At 27.9% G+C, this 23,157-nt stretch overlaps 1 long non-coding RNA gene across 1 annotated transcript; it reads right to left on the minus strand.

The window, feature by feature from the left end:
* Positions 1-2,893: 2,893 nt before the first annotated feature.
* Positions 2,894-7,711, minus strand: LOC145932566 (uncharacterized). The gene is made up of 3 exons (XR_014424736.1): positions 7,553-7,711; positions 4,145-4,266; positions 2,894-3,921 (listed from the first exon to the last, which is right to left on the minus strand). It is a non-coding gene; the product is annotated as an uncharacterized LOC145932566 (long non-coding RNA).
* Positions 7,712-23,157: the final 15,446 nt, after the last annotated feature.

Below are 23,157 nucleotides of genomic sequence, written 5' to 3' on the forward strand. Positions count from 1 at the left end.
ACTACAGCTTTTATGACTTCTGTTAATTAGTGTGTCGTGTCGTCATCAAATATTATTCTGTTGCGATTTTATTTCGGGCTTCGTCGTCGCCGAAAAGCATAATGGATTTGTTTCGAAAAGTTACTCTTCATACGAGTATCCTTGAGATTTCTAAATAAACTCTTTTGTAAAACCCGACTGTGCTTCATGCCTTAAAGAAGCATTTCAAATTTGCAATGCACCGGCGAGAACGCGCGCATTTGCTTGTGCGTTTAGCGCACCGAGCAGTTCTGATCATAACCCGTGAAAGTGTGTGAGACTGTATTAAACTTTATATTATTATGTACACTGAGGGAAGAGCTTTATGCATATTTTCTCGCGTTTACGTTGACTGTTTCGTGTCCACGTTGCGACACAAATTTAAAGTGACATTATTTTGTCATACTCAGTGCGTGGAATTATTTTTTAAAGCAATCTTTGTTTTTATTTTTTTATTATTGGCTAAATAAAATTAAATAAAGATTTCTAATTTTGCTAATATTAAAATTATAATAAATTATAATAAATATACAAGAAAATTTATATGTTATATAATTTAGACATATTAAATATTGTATTTATGTTAACAATTTTTTGTGATTTTAATTATGCTGTTGTTGATTCTAATAAGTTCGAATAAGAATAGAGCAAATGGAATAAATATAAAAGTTTTTTTATTATATATAAATATACTTTGATAATTGAAATTTTTAGATATAGTTTACTTTTGTAAAAGAAGAGAAAGAAAGAGAGAAGGAAGATGAGCATTATATTACAAATATATTTAGAATCAAGAGTGTTCTAATTTATCTGTAAATTAAGGACAAAAAAAATTTCTTTAAATAATTGCACATAATTATTAAAACTGCTTTAAAATTATACATTAAAAATTTTAAACTGTTCAAGAAATAAATAACAAATAAATAAAGAAAAAATATGAAAGTTGAATTACAAGCTTTTATTTTTTTTAAATTAGCCATTTTTTTGTTCAGTAATTATCACTATAAAAATTCATAGTTTATTTTATTTATTAAAATTTTCAAAAATCGTCTAGAAGAAATTTTTTTAAGTAAAAAAATAAGAATACTTTTTAAATATGTCTAAATCGAACCTATTGAGGCGAGCATCCGTCAATTTACATATGTTGCGTATAACAATAAATGGAACATGTGCAGTCCTATTGTATCGCATTTTGCATTTCTTATTGCAACATGTGCATATATCGTACACTTTGTTGCGCCGCATTATTATTCCGCAATCGCGCGTTGACAAACACAACACGGTTATCCAAGTCGATAAAGTACTCTATTTGAGTGAAATTATCGAGACCGTCCGGTCGAACATAACGCGGGCGTAGTTTCATTATCGTTCAACGTCAGCGAATGTTTGAAGTTGAAATGCCAGTCACCCATGTTCGTACGTTTCGCAACTCGGACATTTTATCTTTTCTGATTTCGCGCTTATCGATTCGATATAATAGAATGAATTTTCAAAATATTGAAGATTGTACTTAAATAATTAATAATTTTTTCGCTAAATTAAAATTAAATTAATCTCAGATTTCATTTAAATTGTAAATAAAGTTCTTCTTTACTTTCAGTCAATACACTATTGATTTATCAATATACACAGTGTAATATTAATATATAATATATATATTACAAATATATAGATATAAGATATAACAAAATGAAAGAATACTAATTTAAGATTAAATAGAAAACTTAATTCTTAGTAAAAAAAATTTCAGTGAAAATATGTTTGGAAATATTTTTAACTGAAAACATTATTGCGAAAAGATTTTGTAGGCATTTCCTAGTAGATTTATTTCTTCAAATTTATTTATTTAAGCTTCACAGATTAGGCATATTTTAGAAAGTAATAACAAAAAAAAATAAATTTTAATAAACATAGATATATGTACAAATTCCTTATTTTCACGAACGAGGAATTATTTTAAATTTTAGTATAAATGTACATAGTTTATGTACTTTAGCACAGGAAATTATCAGATAAATAACAGATAGACAGAAAGAATGTAACAGAGATAATCAATCAAGATATTATCTATCAACAATTTTTCTGTATAGAATGATATTTCATTTTTTTAAATTTTATATAATCATGGCAGATTATTGCTACATTAAGCTTTACAAACAGCTTTATCTGGAATAGGAAAATTCTTTTGCTATTTGCTATAAACTTCAAAGTATGTTTATAAATCTTGTTTATATTCTTTTCAAATTACTTTATTTTTAAATACATAAACAATTATATAAAATAGCATTTCGTTAAACAAATGCCAAAATTATAGATCTAAATTATAGTTATATGTATAAACAAAGTTAATAATAAAATTAAATATTTATACAACAGCTTCATACATCGTTTTAGTATATAAAATAAGTGTAAGATGGCAGCATATACATATTCGTATAAAGAAAGTATAGCTAATAAAAGAGTTAAATTGTATAATAATTTAAGTTTACGTTTTTTTAAATCTTACTGTTACTACTTCATTTCTTTAATATCAGATAAGTGAATTAAATTGGATTGAATTCTATACCATCTATATGATCTTTTATATTATTTTATCAATAAAAATAAAAATTTATTTAATGTATAAAACATATGTTGTTCTATATAAAAATGAGTTTAAATAGTTCTAAGAATGTCATGTATAATCTATTTTGACTTTTAATTCACATAATACATTACTAGTCAAATACGAGAGTTTATAGAAAGTAGCTTTAATCATTTCCGGAAAGCGATTTAAACCCGCTTCAAAGTCAAAAATAAAAATTAATTAATAGGAATTAATTAATCGAACAATAGAAAAAAAGGAAATTTTGGAGGAAGACAAAACTCCTCGAAATTGATATTAAATAACATTTTATAAATAAAGAAACACAATTATACGCGCATAAATATTAATCATATAATGATTTTTTGTCATTGATAAAATATTAACATAACTATTATATTAGATATATGTAAATATATGTATACAGGGTGTCCGGTAATAGTCACGCCAACCGTCGTGTGCAGATTCCTGGGATCATTTGGAGACGATTTTTCCTCAGCAAAAATGTCGAGACACCAATAATTTTCGAGTTATAAGCGATTGAAAATAAAGGGTTTTTCGCAAACTAAGCCTTGTGGAAATAAAATAATAATAAATTCACATTCTTCAGTTAATTTTACTTTAATAGGTAAAGTTTACTTTAATAGAATTTTAATTTAAGGCTTAGTTACAAAGATACATGATGGCAAAAATTGAAAACATGCAAAAAATAATAACCTCCCTCGACATTTTCGCTGAGGAAAAATCGTCTCCAAATGATCCCAGGAATCTGCACACGACGGTTGGCGTGACTATTACCGGACACCCTGTATATGCAGCTGTTTTTAAACAAATAACACATGTTGTGTACACATTAAACATATTGAAAATAATTCATTACTTCGTGCGAGTTTACCAAACATTAACGCAAAAAATGTTACAAAACGCATCGGCATATTTCACATTTGATCAAATTGGAATTTAGCAGAGCAGTCTGTTTGCGCCGTTTCGTTAATAACGAGTTATAAAACCGGATCGACGAATTAATTATGAAATTCATACTAGTTCACGCGAACACCGTTGTTAATTTATGCATATTTATTGAATGAATATGCGGATTAACGGAGGCGTACGGTAGCTTTGTGATGAAAAGTTTGGTCATTTTCGATTCATTTTCAATCTTCATATGTAACAGAATGCTTATATCTATTTAATAATGCAATTTAGTTAGTAAAACAGATGATTGCAGTCTGCTATTACAATATTAATGATATTTTAATTGGTTGGCCATGGTTTTAGTTGGCCATTATTCATCAATCTCTTCCTTGGAGCGGTGCCTACTGTAAAAAATTATTTTTATAAATATTTTGCTGATATTTTTTATCTTATAAAATAATATATCTTCAAATAATACTAAGATTATAAATATAGGAATGTAATTTTATTTAAACAGATACTAGAGAATTATACATATAGGTATAAAATATTTAACACAAAACGATTTTATGGAATTTATCAAAATAATACTGTATATATTTTTACAATATGCAAAAAGATACTTACTAATACAATACCGTAGGAACTAGAACAATCAGGACGGTGAACATAGAGCAAACCATGACAGTCGATATGATCATCGAGTCGTCCATTGTACTTTTTATTTGGTTTGGCGTTGTTGTAATTTTCTGTTTAAAAAAATATAATATATAAATATTAAAAAAATAAAAAATAACATAAAACAAGTACATACGCATATGCAAAAATATATTGATTCGGGAAATAGCTACAACATGAGTGATAAATATTGTCTGTTTCAAGTATACAATTAATTGTATATATGAAAATGATCTATAGGTTTTCTGAAAATTTCATTATACTAGAATTTTGGTGGCTTTCTGAAGTTTTAAAATGTTCTATTTTAATTGTTTATAATTTAAAAATATCATTGTGTTGTTTAAAAATATTATATTAAGGAAAAATTGTCTTCAATTTGTCATTAATAATCTGATATTAAAATAAAATTTGTGAGTTTTTAAAAATATTTTATATAATATACATATATTTTATAATAATATATACAAGGTAGAATTTTATCGAAGCTTTTTAAATAAAAATAATTCATATACGTGATTCGGAAATGCGGTTAATTAGTTTGCCACTTCACTCAATTCTGCATCGATTTTGTGCAAATCAGTGCGACTGATTAGAATTCTCAACGGACGTTTCGCAAGAAGGCGTTAATCCTTTAAGCAGTGATAACACAATGAAACTTTATAATCTAGTTTTGGATGCGTGTTCCCTTGAGCGCGACCCTCCTCTTCTATACCTCTTGTTCCCTTTTCACTCTCTTTTGTAGCCCCATCATAAAGCCCACTCTTTGTTCTATTCAACTGAATACGGAAAAACTGATAAAACAAATAAAACTGAGAAATTTTGGTGATAATACTGCGAATATGATAAATAGCCAAAATATATAGAAGCGAATATTTCCCATGATATTATCTAAAGTATAAGAATTTATTGAAACACTATTGCAGAGAGTCTTTTATATAAACTTTGTTTTTCTTTTTCAGTTGAATATTCCGAAGACTCAGCGGGGAATTAATTAAAGAAAAGAAAGTTAAATCTTCTGCCGCCGAGTGTTTAAATGGTCGCTTGTTCTGGCAAATCCTTTAAGTTACAAGGAAGGAGATAGTAGACGGGAAAGGTGAAAAGCAGTTTCGTAAGTATTATAAACGAAATGAAAGATGAGATTGCTGAGCACCTATTATACCGGTGTTATTTAACTCTTATGTAACCATGATACAGTAATCGAGGATCTGTACTAAGAAATTAAATACATTTTTTTGTCACACAGGCTATATGTAAAATGGATAGCTTATTTCGAAATAAATTCTTTATGTTGCTCGTTATAAATCATTCTGCTTTTCTTTTGGAGATTAAGAGTTTGATTTTTTAAATTATATATCTGTAGAGCTAAATAAATAGTTGACTATGTTTTGCTGACTGGGATACACTGATGTTATAATAAATATTAATTTACTTATTTTATAAAAATAAAGATATTATTTGACTTTTGAAAGATATTATCTCGTGGTGATACAATGGAATAAACACAATAGTGTTGTAAATTAGTAAATTTACCCTGAAATACTGCATTTTTTATATTTATAAAGTTTAATTTGATACAGTTTTCTGTTTTTTAATAAATTTTTAGTAAAAATTTGAAGTTTTATCTTTCAAAGATAAAATGCCGCATTTTATCAATGTGTGTTTGAAATGTGAGTTTTCATACATTCAACCTATCACATCGAAACCTATAGATATTATCGTTCGCAGTTCAATAAACATTGATATATATATTTTTAATCATTTTCAATGTTATTGCATGGTATATATCATTTCAATTTTATATATAACAAGGTCATTTTCCTATTTTTAAAATGATTAATTATAATCAGTAATACGTTTATTTTATTTTTATAAAACAGACTTTATAAGTATTTGTAAAATACTTTGTAGTATTTGTAAAATAACTTTGTAACTTGCATCTTTTTTCTACATCCATATATTGATATTTTGTTACAAATATACCCACATACATAATATATGAAAAATATGTTGTTTTTATTATTATTATAATTATTACATAATATATTTCTATCAATATATATATTGTAAAGGTTTAATTTCATTTTTGCATACAAAATTTTAGCTAACAAATGTGAAATGTGTATATGACAGAATATTTATTCTTTACATAAAAATCTGTACATATAATTTTATCGATTGTATAAAAAATTAAAAATTTTTGCAGATCAAATTGATCTTAATTCAAAATTAATGAATCAGAATCTGAAAAGTTGATCCATACATATATAATCGTTTAAAATTGAAATTAATTAATGCTACACATTAAAGAAAACAATCGGAAATTAAATTTTTTTTTAAACTTTATCTATTTCCGTCTGTCTAATCTATACGCCTATTTAGTATAACTAATTGCCGACGCTTGAAATTCGCATCTAGTTGACTGAGGCAGAAGATCGAGGTTGTTCATGTCAGACAGGAAATCGAGCGACTTGTCTTTCGATCCTCATTAAAACTTTTGCCGACAGCATCGTCCTTCCGAGGAACTGCTTATTGTTTAACTTGGCTCGTTATCATTATTTGACCCGAAAATGCAATATCGGCCACGTGAAGGGGTTAATCGCGCGACGACCGCGCGCATCGACTTTGCATCACGCCTGTCGCTAAACTTTACGACCTAACGCGAGAGAGAATACTTATGCAGTCGATGAAAATGTACAAACTTCCCTCTTAAGCACACGCTCAATACCGAAAACTTAGACGAAATAACTACAAGCTCCCAATTTCGATCCTCCCTTGGAATCGCTAATCTCTCTTAACACCATCTGGTTATATGATTAATTAGTTTTAAATGGATTCAATTTACATCAGCGTAGGATAAATTTTAAAATATTGCAAATTAAAGTTTTTACATATACATATATATATATATATATATATATATATATATATATATAATACGATTTTTCCTATTGTTATCAAGAATTTATTCAAATATAACATAAATTGAAGATATAAAGTTAAATGAAAAAACTGATTTAATTTTAATATGCTATAATACACTAATAATAATGCATGAATTGAATTCTCTTAATTATGTTATTAATAATTTTTTACCTACACGTGATGTTTTTATTACACATAAAAGACTTTTTATGCAAGCTTAAATAGGATTAAATAACATTTTATATTTTCCGACATAAAATGGTCAAACATATTATCTTTCGTTGCATATTACAAGGAACATTATAATAATTTATAATATAAAATATGTGTGCATGACTATTCATAAAATTCACGGGATTTAATGGAAAAGGAGTTTTCCCGTATAGCGATAACCGAGTTTTATAGCTTGAATGTTAGAACTCGACGAGCACATACCTTTTCGCTTACTTGCGCATAGCAGTGGCAGTAAAGGATGCTGAAGAGCAGTATCAGCAGCAGACCTCGCGAAAACATTCTCGTTGTCAACGCTACGAATGACGGAGTATGGCGCATTTTTACCTGCGTAGTAGTATTATCTGCTTGAGCTGACTCATGGCAAAGATAACGTGTGCGATTGACGAATTGTTCGTCGGCCTTTATCGCTTGTATTACAACCCTGTAAGCTTATCTTATCCGCCACATTGAACGTGTAGTAACTACATACGTGTGCTCTAAGCACAGATATGACCAATTGTGGATATATACATATATGTATATTTTCGGAGATCTGTAACTCTAATACATCTCATTTTTTTCCAAAAACTTTTCTTTACAAAGTATAATAAAGTATTTATTTACTTATTATTAAATATATAAAAAGTAAATAATAATTTTAATATATTATAATAAAGCTAATAATTAACTTATTAATAATTACTATGTTGATAAAGTTTATGATAATTATTATTAACAAATTATTACACTATTATTGGTTTAAATAAATAATAAATTAGTAATATAATTTTTTTAGAAGACTTGTGTTAATTGTCTTTGTATTTTTTCTCTATTAATTTAAAAGATATGTACGTATGTGTGTATATTAAAAATATGTGTTTAAAATATATATATAATTTTATAATCAACTAAAAAAATTAGACAAAGAAAAAATTAGACAAAATATAATTAAGATAAATTAAAGCTTAAACTTCAATGGTTTATCGATAAATCTACTATTAGGCGCGAGTGCATAAATACGGTTGATACGCAATTTTATATGCGCGTAAAATTAATGCAAATTTTGTTAATCAAAGAATTTTACGTTATAATCTCAATCTTTGCAAATGTAATTTATATATTATAAATAATTCAAAATGTGTAAAAATATTGTGAAGAAATCAATTTATAAAGAGATCAATGAATAATAGTACGTTTTTAATTGAAAGATTTACGCGGACTTGATTGATGTTATATAAAATATCATTTAACGCTTAATCATGTAAGAATCAACCATCAAAGCAAATATTGATAGTGAGCTAGTAGTAAGAGATGCGAGACAACCGATATATTTGATAATCGATATTTGACGATAAACCAATGCATCGTTTACACCGCTTATCAAACGTACTGTCGATTAAACGCGTGTTTGATTCACGATCGTCATCACCATGCTCTCTCGTTTCTCGAAATAGACGTATTACTTTATTAAATGTGTTATAAAATAAATAACAATTAGCTGTAATGTATTTCATTGTAATATTAAATTTGTTTATCACGATTGTGTTAATAATAAAAATTTAAAATGAAAATAAAGCTAAATATTTGTATAGACAATATTTTATGTAATTGTTCATATTTATGCTTAATATATCTTTTGGACTTTTCTAAAGACGATTTGATATCAAAGATAAAACTAAATTATCGAAGAGGTAAGAAAGATAAATTTTATCAAAATCCTTAAACTGTGATATTCCGAATTTCTGGAATGTTGCAGGTGTGAATGGAACTTGCGGATTCAGTGGAAGAAAAATTACGTACAAGGCTCTTGCATCAAGCAATAATAAAGGATGATTCGCTAAAGGAGAAAAAAGATTTTCTCGCAATCCGCTTTGATCCCATAAAAAATGAATAGTTTTTCGTAAGATCACTCGATGTGCAGAAGAATAGAGATCTGAAAGTAACTATACAATAAATTGTATATATATAAAATATATAATTAAATTTAAGAAATTTAATTTAAAATCATATATTGATCCCTTTATAATAATAATTTATTTTTGTTATAAAAATACATATTCTTTTGAAGAAACAATAATTTGTTGTTTTAAACTAAATTTAAATTTTATTAATTAAAAGTTTTATGTTTATTCTTATATCTTCTTTTTGTTATTTTATACAAAGTATTATTTAATTTTATTATATATAATGTGATCTACTTATACTTGTATCTAATTGTAAGATATATATTTAATTAATCTTTCCTTTGCAAAAATGTAGACATGTCATATATTGTGTATATATAAATATAATGTATATTTTAATAAATAAAATATATGTATATGTATATATGTATATATATATATATAAAAATTCTTATTAATATTTATATATTATTAATATTTTAATAAATTAAATGTATCACGTGAATTGTGTGTGCGTCTTCTACAATTTTTTATTTCCTTTACTTTTATCTTGAAATATCAAAGATTTTTAATTATTTTATCTATTTTATTTATCTATTGTAGATTTTATTTCTGTGTAATAAGAGAGAATTCTTTTTAATTCAATTTATCAAACCAGCTTTAATTGATACTCGTTCAAGCCACGAGATTATCCGTTGAATATCGATTATATCGATGTTGCGCAAGCCCCTTTAGCTTTTGTAATCAATGCGGCGTTATACTGCAAGTGCCGCATCCTCGATGCACCATTAAGAGCCGATGGTACTGACGTGGTTTAACGCTAACCCAGTTCAACTAAATTTTCTTTCTCGGTCTATATTATAGAATAGCACTATAATCTAGAAAGAGGAGAGAGGAGAGAGGAGGAGGAACGCAACGAGTCGCTAACTTAGAGTTAGCTAACCCAGACTGTCGGCGTAACCGCGCCTAACAGTGTCTTTTAAGGTATTATGCATAGTTGATCGTATTAAGGGATGTTATATGGGCGCTGCGTTCACTCATGGTTCGTGAAGGGGTTTTAACGCAAAATGACTCTGTATCCTGTTTCTCTGTTTAGAGAAAGCACAGCGCCGCGAGAAGATAATGATTAATGATTTAAAATTTAATTCTTGCATGCTATTTTAATAATTTATTTCTCTTTCACAATCATATTGTAGTATTAAGTACGTAAATAACAAATTGCAGTATAGACGATATATAGATTTTGTGTAAGATTTAATTATAAATGCAGAATACTATAGAGGAAGTGTAAGAATCTAAAATTGTGCTATTTTGAATTCACAGAAAAACGTACTTGTAGATTTGCTATAGTAAAAAGTGTTACTTTAAGGATTTTTAGTTAATTTGTTATTACTCGCTGGGGAGGGGGGGAGGGGACAAAGTACATAATCTATGTTCTTATAATATTCTGTTTTATCTTGCTTCGTGCTTTATATTTAGTCCTAAAATAGTATTCCTGTGCGAGATTTACGAGAATCACTCTTTCTGCATGTTAATGTATAATTTTTTTATTCTTTTCCTGTATTTTCCAGCTAGTACATCAAAATTTTAGCAACATTTTAACACGTGCTTTATGTCTCTTCTCTTATTCTTAAAAATATTATGTAAAGTTGATTACCGAAAGTATTGAAATTTATGATTTTTAAAATCATTTTTTTCATATCAATTGGTTATCTCGATATGCGCTGTATATTTTTTCGTATCGATAAGAATTCATTATTGAGCGAAGATCCTATAACTTGACAACTCGAATATCGATATATCGAAGGACTTAATAGTGCGTAATTTTATTTGTTTGCTTTTAAAGATTGAAAAAAGTTGTTATACATTACCTTTCGAGTTTACAGTAATATTGAAAGGCTATCATTGCAGAAATAGCATATTTTGATAATGCTTTTTTAATAACAAGCATACAGCAGCCAAGTCCATTCGTGGATGTTGCTTTTGCCGTTGAGCGAGCAGTAGCCAAATTCCCTTGTGGTATATGTTACTTTCTGTCAACTACTAAAAATTAATTAAAACATTTAGTAAAACAGCTGAATACATATGAATGTTACGCATATAGGCATATAGCGCATGCTGTACGCTACTTTCATAAAATAATGGAGAATCAAGATCGAAGAATTGCATGTAAATAAATAAGTGACCCCGACGAGAAAAAGAAAAAGTAAAGACAATATGAAAGACTATTTCCCTATGGATCCCCGGAAGGCATTTGCACGAGTAAAAATTAAATTAAGACACACAGACATCCTAGGAAATTCTTTCTTTTCCTTTTTCTTCTTTTTCTCGTGATCTCGCCGGAAAATATTGTTATTTCGTGAAACGGATCGGGTCAGACCAGTGAAAAATACTGCAGTAAAATCGTAAAAAGCACATACGCATTTGCTCGCAGCAATAAAACTTCTCGAGTATTCTCGAAGGGAATTTATATATATTATCTTTAACTCTCTTTCAATTCATGAGACCTAGGAAATAATCGATTTCTGCATAGTATTTTTGCGTAGTTAAAATAGTATAAAAACAGAGAGAGCGCACTAATGTCAAATTATAGAAAAGTTCAAAATTTAGAATATCAATATCTATTAATTTCTTATTCATTTTCTACATCGTATTGTAAGCAGATAAAGAGAGATCTATATTTATTCTCTTACATATAATATTATTCTTCAAATTAAATATTTATTTTCTAAGATATATATACATATTATATATATATATATATATATATATACACATATATATATATATATTGCCCTGTTTTTATTTTATTCAAAGTAGTATTTAAATTGTAAAAAAATCAACTTCTGAAAAATTCTTTAAAGTTTTAACTGGATGTTAATTAAAATATTTAAATATCTGCACAATTAAAAGAAGATTGAAACTTAAAGCTGAGATATTTACAATGTGAATAGTTCATATATAAAAAAATCAATTAATGTTCTACTGTTTTGCTCTTTTTATTTTAATGTCAAATAATTACATTTGAGACTTTTATCAAAAAATCGACTAGATACTGAACGACGATTATATACATAAGCATAAATAAAAAATTTTATATTATTTACTATACAGTTAAATAAAAACTATGCAAAGAGTGTAATTTTTAATTTATATTTTGTCATAAAGATTTTGTTTACTTTAATTCCTATAATATTAAGATTTTTTTAAAGAAAAGTTTTAACAATATAATAATTACTTTCTCTCTTTCTCTTTCTCTCTTTTTCTCCTCCAAAGGAGTAATATTTTATTAACACGTTAGATGTAGCATGATATAAAATATATTAAAATATAGTTTTTTTTTATATACATAATTTATTATCTTAAGTTTCTAAAAATAATGTGTAACAAACCAGTCAAAGGCTAGCATTTGTTTTCAACATTAAAAATATTTCAGAAAAAATAATAACTTTTTTTTTAATATGAAAATATATTTTGTTTTATGTCGTTTAATGTCGAATTAATAAAGATCATCTTAGCCAGTTGGGTCGTTTTAATATTTCACCTTTTAAAAAATATTTTATTGAAATATTCAATAGGAGTACCTATTATTTAATAAGCTGATCAGTATGTCTTGAACATGGTAGAAATATTACGAATTTGCTATGTCAGTCACATATTGACTGTATAACCGCGAGTAATCAATGCGGTAAATTTCTCGAATGATTCGGTAATATTTCGAATAATTCGTGTCGGTCGATGCGAATACGAAATCAATAATTGCTTTAATCGCAGTTGCAAATGGAATGCAATACACCGTCGTTGCTTGTAGTTCTGAGAGGAAGGGCATTTTTAAAGGGAAGCAAGCACTATCAGGATCTAACTCAAATGAACGGATTTGCAAGTTTAAATAGCCCCTAGGACAGTTTAAGGCGCTTTAGGAATTAAAATCTGTCCGTAAAGTCTCTTTAAAATTCTAAATCCGTGTTTTCAAAGCTGTTCAGATCTCACTTAACATAACGTATTTTATATTGTTCAAGCCATTTTGTTTTCGTATTATGCATTACAATGTTTGCACAAATTTGCACGATATTTATTCCGATGTGTTAAATTATGTTCGTAATTGTAACATATATCCTTTTAACTGCCTTATAAACATGAAAGATAAACAGTTTAATTCGACTGTTATAAATATTTTGTTTGTTATTTATACAACTAAAGAATTTATATAATATAAAATTGTCCACAACTGCACGCGTATAACTGAATCATAATTGTATTTTTATACCTTAATAAATATGTTTTGTATATTAATAAAATTGACTTTAAATTGCTTTAAACTGATGTTAAAAGATCAAATAATAAAAATAATAGCTAATTTTTCATCGCATTTGGATCGATATCTCATTATTTTGTCTTTTTCTTAGTGTTAGTCTTTTATCCATCTAGATCATCTTATTCTTTAAAGATGAGACACATAAGAGATAAGACGAATTTCAGCTGTGCTTTTTAAGTAAGACGAGGACAAATCGTAAAGTCGACTTCTGTAACGTTATAGATCTTAACGCCAAAAAAGAAGCAAAATGTCAAGTTTTATGATATATAGTTTTCTGTTTAAAAGAAGACTAGTATACTTACAGTGAGGAACATTTTCTCTATCGCCATTCCCCTAATATTAATTTTTCAAAATACGTCACCTTATACCAATATACTCAAAAATTTCGAGATATATTTCTTCAGTTGATCTTTTTCACGATTTTTAAAAGATTGTTTTATTTGTATTTTCCATGTAATTACGTAATTAAAATAATTGTCCAATAAAATGAACTTTTGAATGTCTTTTAATATTTTATGTTTATTTAATATTGAATTATTATTATTTTTTTAATTCAGTAAAGCAATGTTTCCATAAACTTCGTCACCTTTCCATCACTTATTCTATATAAAAAAACTATCTCTCAACTATTACGGATTAGATATAAAGATTACTTTTGCTTATTAGTATCAAAGTCTGAAATTACGCGGTATTTAGTTTCTAATTTTTTTTCACATTGGAGATATTAGGATATTTCATGCTCACGAAAATAGATTTATTATTGTCGCGCAGAAGAGCCGAGAGAGAGCAATCAATTTTTGTCGATGCGACGCAACCAGAACTCATAGAAACTCGTTAATTCCTGGCGCATTACACTTCATCGATATTTCGTTTCCGTTCAGCGAGATTCTTCTCGCCGGAACCTTCGCGATTTCTCTTTCTTATCTCTGTGAGAAAATGAGCGATGTCCATTCGAGAGCTGTGCGGTTGAAAGCAACCAGTTTTCCTTTGGCCTGCAAATCGAACGGCGATCGTAGCTCGGCGGTCCTCTCAGACGCAGGATATTAAAGACAGATTAAGATCTTGGACTTCCGGTTCCGCCATCCATCGAATAATCGTCGCTGTCGTACAGCCAGATCTTTTAATGCATCGGAACATCTGCTTTCAACGGAAGCTGTCATATTGTAAGATAGATGTAACACGTTGAAGCATCTATGTTCAATTTCGTGAAGCTTATTAACATTGACACAGTTATGCTGAGATATGTATAAAGTGTCTATTTTGCGACGGACAGCTGCTATTATTTTCTAAACTGATAACTTATACATTTTTTTTGTTAATTTTGAAAATTTTCTTCAAAATCTGTTGGTGTGAGATATGATTATTAATTATATTTAATCTACTGATTAGATACTAAATCTAATATCAAATAAAAATGCTTATTTTGACATATATTAAAATCTTGTAACGGAATATTTAAAGTTATATAATTATAAAATAATGAATAAAAATTAAAATTTTTTATTATTTATATTAATTTTGATGCTCAATATCTTTTTTAATTTAATAAGAGACTTTAACATAGTTAATACAGATTATTTAAGAAAAAAACAATTCTGGAAAAATTCTGCTTTTCTGAAACCATTTTCTTATATCCCCCCATTTTATTATCTAATTTTAATTAAAAAAAATAATTTTTGTTAATTATAAGTGAAACTTGCAATTTTATTTGTTTCGTGAGAAAAGACAGAAAGTAAAAGAGCGCTGTCGTCGGATTTACGGTAAATTGTAATAAAATACATCAGCTTGACACATTCAACATGCGATAATACTACAAACAAAAGCGACGAACGATAAAATGCAAATTTCGTGACCGCGCAGAACGAAAACGCTGCCGTCGCCAAACATAAATAATTTAAATCGCCATTTTTATACGTCGGTGCATTTTAGTGCGCACGCGCTTTGCATATAGTGCCAAATTAAATCTTTCTTACTGCGATATAAATATTTTCGACAGTTAATAAGCCCGCAAAATCTCCGCGGGCAGTAGCGCGATTACGTTTACATAGCTAACTGATCATTTTATATTGTGTTTCTTAATCTTTCTACGATTTAAGAAGCATACCATTTAAAATAGTGCGTAGCAGTCTTTTTACTAATCAGTTTATAAACTTTAATTTAATGTGTATAGTTTTCATTCATTCCAGCAAACATTAAAACACGCCGAAAACTTTTAATTGCTTTTTGAGAAGGAAAAGGTTCCGGCTATGCCAGCTGTTGTAAACATAAGATAAAGTATTCTGTAATTAGGAGTTTTACGAGACTAGCAAATCGCCGGCGTTTATTGAACTAAGATAAAGAATGTATAATAAGTTGCTCGATTCTGGCTAATTTGCAATAAACATTTTATTATTCTTTGGGAAAAGTGTCCCGCGATAGTTAACAATTTATTCTGATGACGATAAGCAAGTATAATTATTTAGCATAAACTAACAATGAAGAAGTAATTACTCATAAAATTGCGAATATATGCAAGAACAACTTTAAAAGAAAAGAATTTAAAAAGAGAGAAGTAGCAGCTCACGTTTTATCAAAAATTCAAACTTTTTAGGTTTTAAATATTCTAATATTTCTGTTATATGTATAATATATTAATGTTATTTCTTAACATTATTTCTAGTTAAAGATTTCAGTGCAAAGATTTTATGTAAAGACTTAACATAATTTTAATATGTGCCAAATTTAAATTCAATTGAATACAATGCATCTTTGTGATTAAATAACAATTTGATTAAATATACATATAGATTAGTACATAAATATAAATAAATATACATACATATATATGTATATATACACACATGAATACAAGATAATAAACTATTTTATTTTGATAATTAAATATGTTTTGATTTTGATAATTTGTCTGTTGTACTTATTTGCAAATTTTTACGATTTTCTTCTGAAAAATTCTTTCTGAAATATTCCTTCTGAAATAAACAATGGAGAAAATAGGGAGGTCAAATCAAAAAAAGTTGGTAAGGACTCTGTCCCTTTTACGGCGACATTAGAGGAAAAATCAACAGCTATGTTAGCACGCCTGGCCTTCTTCACGGCGATTTGTTTCACTTTGCGGGCTGGCTTCCACTTTCGTTCTACTTCCGAGTCTCTTTCGGTCTTCGTTTAATCTTCTCGAGTCAAGTCGGATCCCACCATTAGTTCGCATAGTCTATGTACTTTTCATTCGGATCCACATTTTGCTGTTGACCCGATACGGAGTTCGAGCCGAAAGGATAAATGATCGACCAAGTTTTTTATGATAGACGACGAAACTATTTTGTGTAATGTCCAAAATTGTATTTATTGCTTTCCTTAATGTTTGGCAAAAACTATGAGGAAAAAAAATCGACATATTATTATTATTAAACTCTTCAACTCTTAAGACATGTTCCTTCTCAATAATTAAATAAATTATGATTTCTATTTTCTATTTCTATTTTCTTTCGTATTTTATAAATAGATTTTATTTTATATACAATACAATATATTATATAAATGGATTTTAATTATATTTTATAAGTAGATTTCTTCGGCAAAAAAGAAGGAACTTAAACTAAGGGCTTGACAAGTTTTTCTATAAAATATTATAAATAGACATCGCATATATATGTATATATATATATATATATATTGCTTAATTCAAATTCTGTAGGAAACTTATTATTTTCATAGTTGGCGTAAATTCATTGTTGTTTCGTGATTAAGAAGTTCAATGAAACTTCAAATTGAAAATTAAATCTTAGGTATAATCGTTTTCGGAAAAGTGCAACCCCATAGATACAAATCAGACTTATAAATGTCTGAAGAAGTTTCGTACAATATTTATGCGTGGATATATTTATATGATGTAATTGATCGCGAAGGATTGGAGCGCCTGTGAGCACACACACGCACATATATCAGTCTGTCGCGTAAACAATTCCAGTCAACAATCCTTACGCTCCAAAAGTAATTTTCGAAAGTGGAGTTTCTTCCTGTTCTCGCGCTGTATTTCCTTTGCGTAAACGTCGCTGAAGAATACAATTCATCGACGATGCAATATCGGCGATGAATAAATTTCGTCTTAATGTCAACTTTCGCGCATTTTGACCTACAAATTAATCCATTTGTAAGGTTGAGGTGAATTTCAAAACTTCTTTCCGAGTAATTTAAAAGCACGTTCATTATTTATCATAACATATTGAAATAAACTAATAAGTTATCGAATTTTATATATTATACATATAATGCAAATTACGTTTACACGTTTTATCGCCGGAACATATATATTACTTAATCAATTAAATTAATTTATAAATATTCACAGAGAAAGCAAATGAAAGAGAATGAAAACTAATAATTTTGAAAATGTCAAGCAGCAATGTTATAAATAATACCACATATCGGAAAGTGAAATGGAGTGTTGAATACTATCTTCTCTGTATTTGTGTATAATATGTTAATTTAAAATGATCGGGAATATATAAAATATTGATTTTCATTTAAAGCTATTATAATTAATGTCTCTACATAATGTAGAAACATGTCATTATACGTAACTGTAATGTTTTATTTGTAAATTAATAATATAAAGTGGGTAAAGAGATTTTTGCGGACATTTCTATCAAATGTGTAAATTTTAATTATTTTGGTTGAATTTTTCATTTCGCTGAGATAATGTACAAGCTATACATTGATAATATAAAAAGTATTCGTTGCATTTGTTTATACCCATGTGTTCAGCAATGATGCGCTTTTAGACTATAAGATCAAAATATTGAAAATAACTGTCATTTTGCATCTTATTAATATATTTCATGTTTTCAAAAATTATCTTTGGTAAAAACTACCAAAGAATATATATTATCCGACGTATCTCGGATAAATAATTGACTAAAAAGACAATTTGCGAATATGCGGCTTTATTTTATTTAAAATCTTTTTTAATACTATAATAATTTATTAATAATATAAAATTTTTACTCTAATATTAGTATTAAAAAAATATGAAAATATTAGTTTACATTAAATTTATGATTTAATGTAAACTATTTTAATAAGAAAAATAATTTAATAATAATAAGCGTTAACTATCAACAAATTTGTTTAATGTTCGCTTTCATAAGAAATTTTGTTCTATCTTCTTCAGCAAGAATATCAACACGAAAGAATAGATGAGGGGAAAGTAAACTGAGATAGTTTCTTTCGCAGTGATGTAAAGACAGTTAAGATAACATTTAAAATACCTGTGCAACATTTTCTTGGGGCGGCGCATCGCGAAAACTTTAAATAAAGATTTATCTTCCGTATAGTCGACCAGCCTCGAAGCGAAAAAGGACTTGAAGAACGCAGTAGCGTAGAAGTTCTGGCGCGCGGAAACTTCCCGTTCGCACGGGAATTTCGTTTACTAACGTAATTTGCGGCTACTAGTGAAGAGGCCCGTGACTTTCGGTCGTTTGCGCTTATGTGTAATGCGATCACGATTCGAGAATGCGATGGTATTCGAGAAAGAAGAGGGGAGTATAATTGATACATACCGGGAATGCATCTTAGCGTGACTTTTACGGTAAAGCATGAAGGTAGAGAGCCGACACTTTACGTAAGTCAGTATTTATATACGTCGGGTTTTTCCATTCATTCTCTGACAAAGCATCGAAATTACAAATAAGTTTTTCTCTGACACTTTCTTTGTCCGGACTGGAATATTTCATAAGAATGGCAAATTAACAATGCGTTAGTTTGTAGCATATTAAATAACTGACGCAAGTCATATCTCGTTATTCCGAGTCAAGATAAAAATAGTATATAATAGTATTTATAATACAATAGTTTATAATAGTATTTTCTGATACTAAATAACAAATATTATAACAGTGTTTATAATTTGTTGTCGCTTTCATATACGTAAAAATCATTATAATTTATTATATAATTAAACAGTATAATGATTAATTCTTTTTATACTTTTTTGATTGAATTTCACACTAAGATTGCCGATTTTTCTTGCATTCTCCTTCTTTTATAGTTACGTTCTATGCTAGAAAACAGTTCTTATTAGAAAAGATAAATAAAAACAGCATAATTAAAAAATTTTTTAAATTTTATTATATAAGTGAATTTTATATTTAAAAACGACTTACATAATGGCATTTACTAATCGTCATTTTATGTTTCTCATACATTTAGCAAGAGTATTGACTTACAAAATGACCAAAATGTAAGCGCAAGTGCGTTTTCATAAACGACTATTACAAGAATTGTTCTTAAAATTCACTATTACAAGAATTGTTCTTAAAATTCAATAAAAACTTATAATATTTTTGAAAATTATATTTTTATTTGACGTTTCTCTCTGAAAATGTCATTTATACTTTATACTATAATATCGCACACGAGAGTATAAATATTACATATAATATTTCGGATACCTTACGTTATTTTGGGGAAAGAAAAGGGATTGTGAATATTTTATATTTTGTACTGAAAAAGAGCCGATGATCTTCAAACTTCTTCGATAAAATGTTTCTTTCGTCATATTATCCCTTTTCTTTCCCCTACAACGTGCAGTAACATTGTTATTTTTTATAGCTCCGGATCTTGTAACCTCGCTATAACTCAACTCTGGAAACATCATAAAGCAGGTAAGAGTTACTCTTCGTAACCGTCGCGATGCTCGTCGCGTTGAATAACGCCATTTAACTTTCGCGATTCAGTAATCGGACGGAGACGCATTTATGAATATAAAACGTGCGCGTGTACTTTCTCTCCAAGGGACTGGAAATTACACAGCTTTTCTACAGCGCGAACGAGTTTTCGGATTTAAATACCTATTACATAGAAACTTGCAAACGGCAAAATTTATAAAAAAAATACTGAATAAGTAGCTTTGCTAGTTTTATCGAGTTTTTAAACGTTATACTAATCAAGGTTAATTATGAAAGTAATACTGCTATTGCGATGCAGCTACTGTTATAGTATTAAACATCTAATCTCTGTATTTTTAACGCACCTGTTATTATTGTACCTTCTTTTCTCTTCTAACACACACTTTCATATTCTTGACACTTTGTATTTTTAATTTTTTTTCAACACGTTTACTGATTATACTGTTCTATACACACTGAGACCATGCGGTCTATCCATAGGTCGCGAGTATTCAAGTTTCTAAAGCCGTGTGATTCATCAGTGAATCACGTTGCAAAGCTATTATTTTAATTAATACAAACCGAACACATTTCCAAGTAATGGAATAGTCAACTACTGAATTTCTACATAGAAGTTGACGTGTTAATTTTCATATTGTTGACATATTCTTTCGTTCTCCGTTACTTTCACATTACTCATATTTGCCATTTAATCACGTGCACGTTAAAACAATATTTATACTCTGCGTATGTGCATTGAAATAAGAACGAGAGAAAAAATATTAAAAATAATTAAAAAATAAATATTAAAATATTAAAAATAAAGGAAGATGATGTAAAAACTAAACAAATTATAAATATAAAAATTTAATTGTAATATTGACACAAGTGTTCATTTGTACTATTGATCCAGCGCTTTGGAAGTAGTAGAGAGGTTTAGGTCATTCTGATTGTAGGGTGCGATAAGGAATCTCGATATAAAGAGTCGCGATAAAAAAGTTTTTCCGTTAATCTTATTGCTGCGCAGTCACACTTTGCATTATTTTGTTAATTAAATAATTCTGAATAATCAAGTATCTCCCTGAAGATTTCATATAGTAATCTTTTTTTTTTTTAAACTATTCTGTGTTTAATAATAATAATAATCGACGCAATTGCAAGTGATAGATGAAAATAGCTCATCGTACGTTTGTCAGGAAATTATTGTACGTCCATTGACATACGCAATGGAGATATATAAGCCGGATACAGACTATTGTATCGAAATGCAATTAAGCTTGTCTCACTAGCTCGGAATTCAATTTATGATGTTTAACACAGGATACCGTCAATTAACGAGATATATGCGTCAAGCTTAGCAAGTTTACTATTTTCTATGATATTGTACATACATGTTATGGAAAGTGCGTTATCAGGTGTTTATCATATGACTCTTCCCAGTCGTGTTTAGTGATTTATCGTTCGAGCGGTCATGTGCGTCGAATGTAAATTACATGTGGAGACATCGAAAATGGAATATCGACATGTACGAACCTTTATTGTATTTTGAAAAGATGCGATCCACAAGCTTTATATATGCGAGATAAAATTATGCAAGACACAATATATACGTAATGTATTTTCCCAAACACAGCACATATATTCGTGTATATACGCTATATCTTTAAAGATGTTTTGATATATCTTTGCATATTGTATAAGCAATTTTCGAGAATATTTCTTAATATTCTGCGGATATAATTTTATGCGAAAAAGAAGAGGATGGTTAATAAATATAAGATAATAACATTTGTGAGATGTGCTTTATTTCTTAAATAAAAGACATTATATTTTAATTAATTAATAGAGTTCTGAAATTTAGAAACAGCAGCTCAAAAGCAGATTGTTTCTTTAAAAAAACATTGTATTTTTTGTAACTTTTGGCTATTTTCGCATTTTTATTGCAGCTATGAATTTCCAAGAATAGAAAGTAATTTGGAGCAAACAATATGTAGTCTGTATAAGCCATGTTATAAATTCAATTTCGAGTATTATGTCTATTTGCCGAATGCCTATGCGATATGCTTTCATTGTGGTATGTTGTAATCATTTATGAGTAATGCTCGAGTTATATGAGCGTTGAAACAAGTGAGCCGAAAATGGCTGCATCTCTCAAAGTTTCTACCTGTTCCATTAAATTAATAATGTTTTCAATTTTTTAAATATATGTTTAATGATGATACTTGTTAAAAAAATAATTATTTGTCTATTATGTTAATTTGCATGTATATTTGTATTCTTTATTACTGACAAATTATTTATTTCAGAAAAGGCAATATGTGTACCGAAAGGATGAGATATAGTAATAGAATTTTTGATTTTCTATAAACTTGAGATTTTTATTACTTATATAATTAAAGACTTTTATAATTTAATATAGTTAATTCTATCAAAAAAGTATTATATATCGTAAGTATTACATATCGTTTTAATCAAACATTCTGTAACAGTAATGTAGAGCTCAGGTTATAATCAGAGAGAATTTAATATAGAATATTACAAATACAGGAAATAAATTATGCATTTTTGCAAAATTGTTTCTTTTGAAAACTTTAAACAATCTTATCTGGAAATTGAATAATAATAATAAAAACTCAATATTGTCGGTTACAATTGGCTAAATTTCTTTGAAAGAAATAATTATTTCTTCCAAAGAAGAATTCAGTCCGATAATTGTGCGACTGATCAGCTTTCGCAACAGCTTCAAAGCGATATTGAATGGCAATTTATGACAATGACTCTATCGTAAAAATAGTCGTAAATCTTCGTTAAAAAGATGGAAACAAAAAATTAAGATTCTTAATTATTCTTTTAATAAGTGTAATATATAAATGTGAGATGTTTATATTAACGATTATTAAATCAATGAATATAAAACAATTAAGTACATAATTAAGTTTACTCAGA

This window comes from Prenolepis imparis, unplaced genomic scaffold, assembly GCF_030444845.1.
Source record: "Prenolepis imparis isolate NDT839.2.m4 unplaced genomic scaffold, iyPreImpa1.0 SCAF_2, whole genome shotgun sequence".
NCBI lineage: Eukaryota > Metazoa > Arthropoda > Insecta > Hymenoptera > Formicidae > Prenolepis > Prenolepis imparis.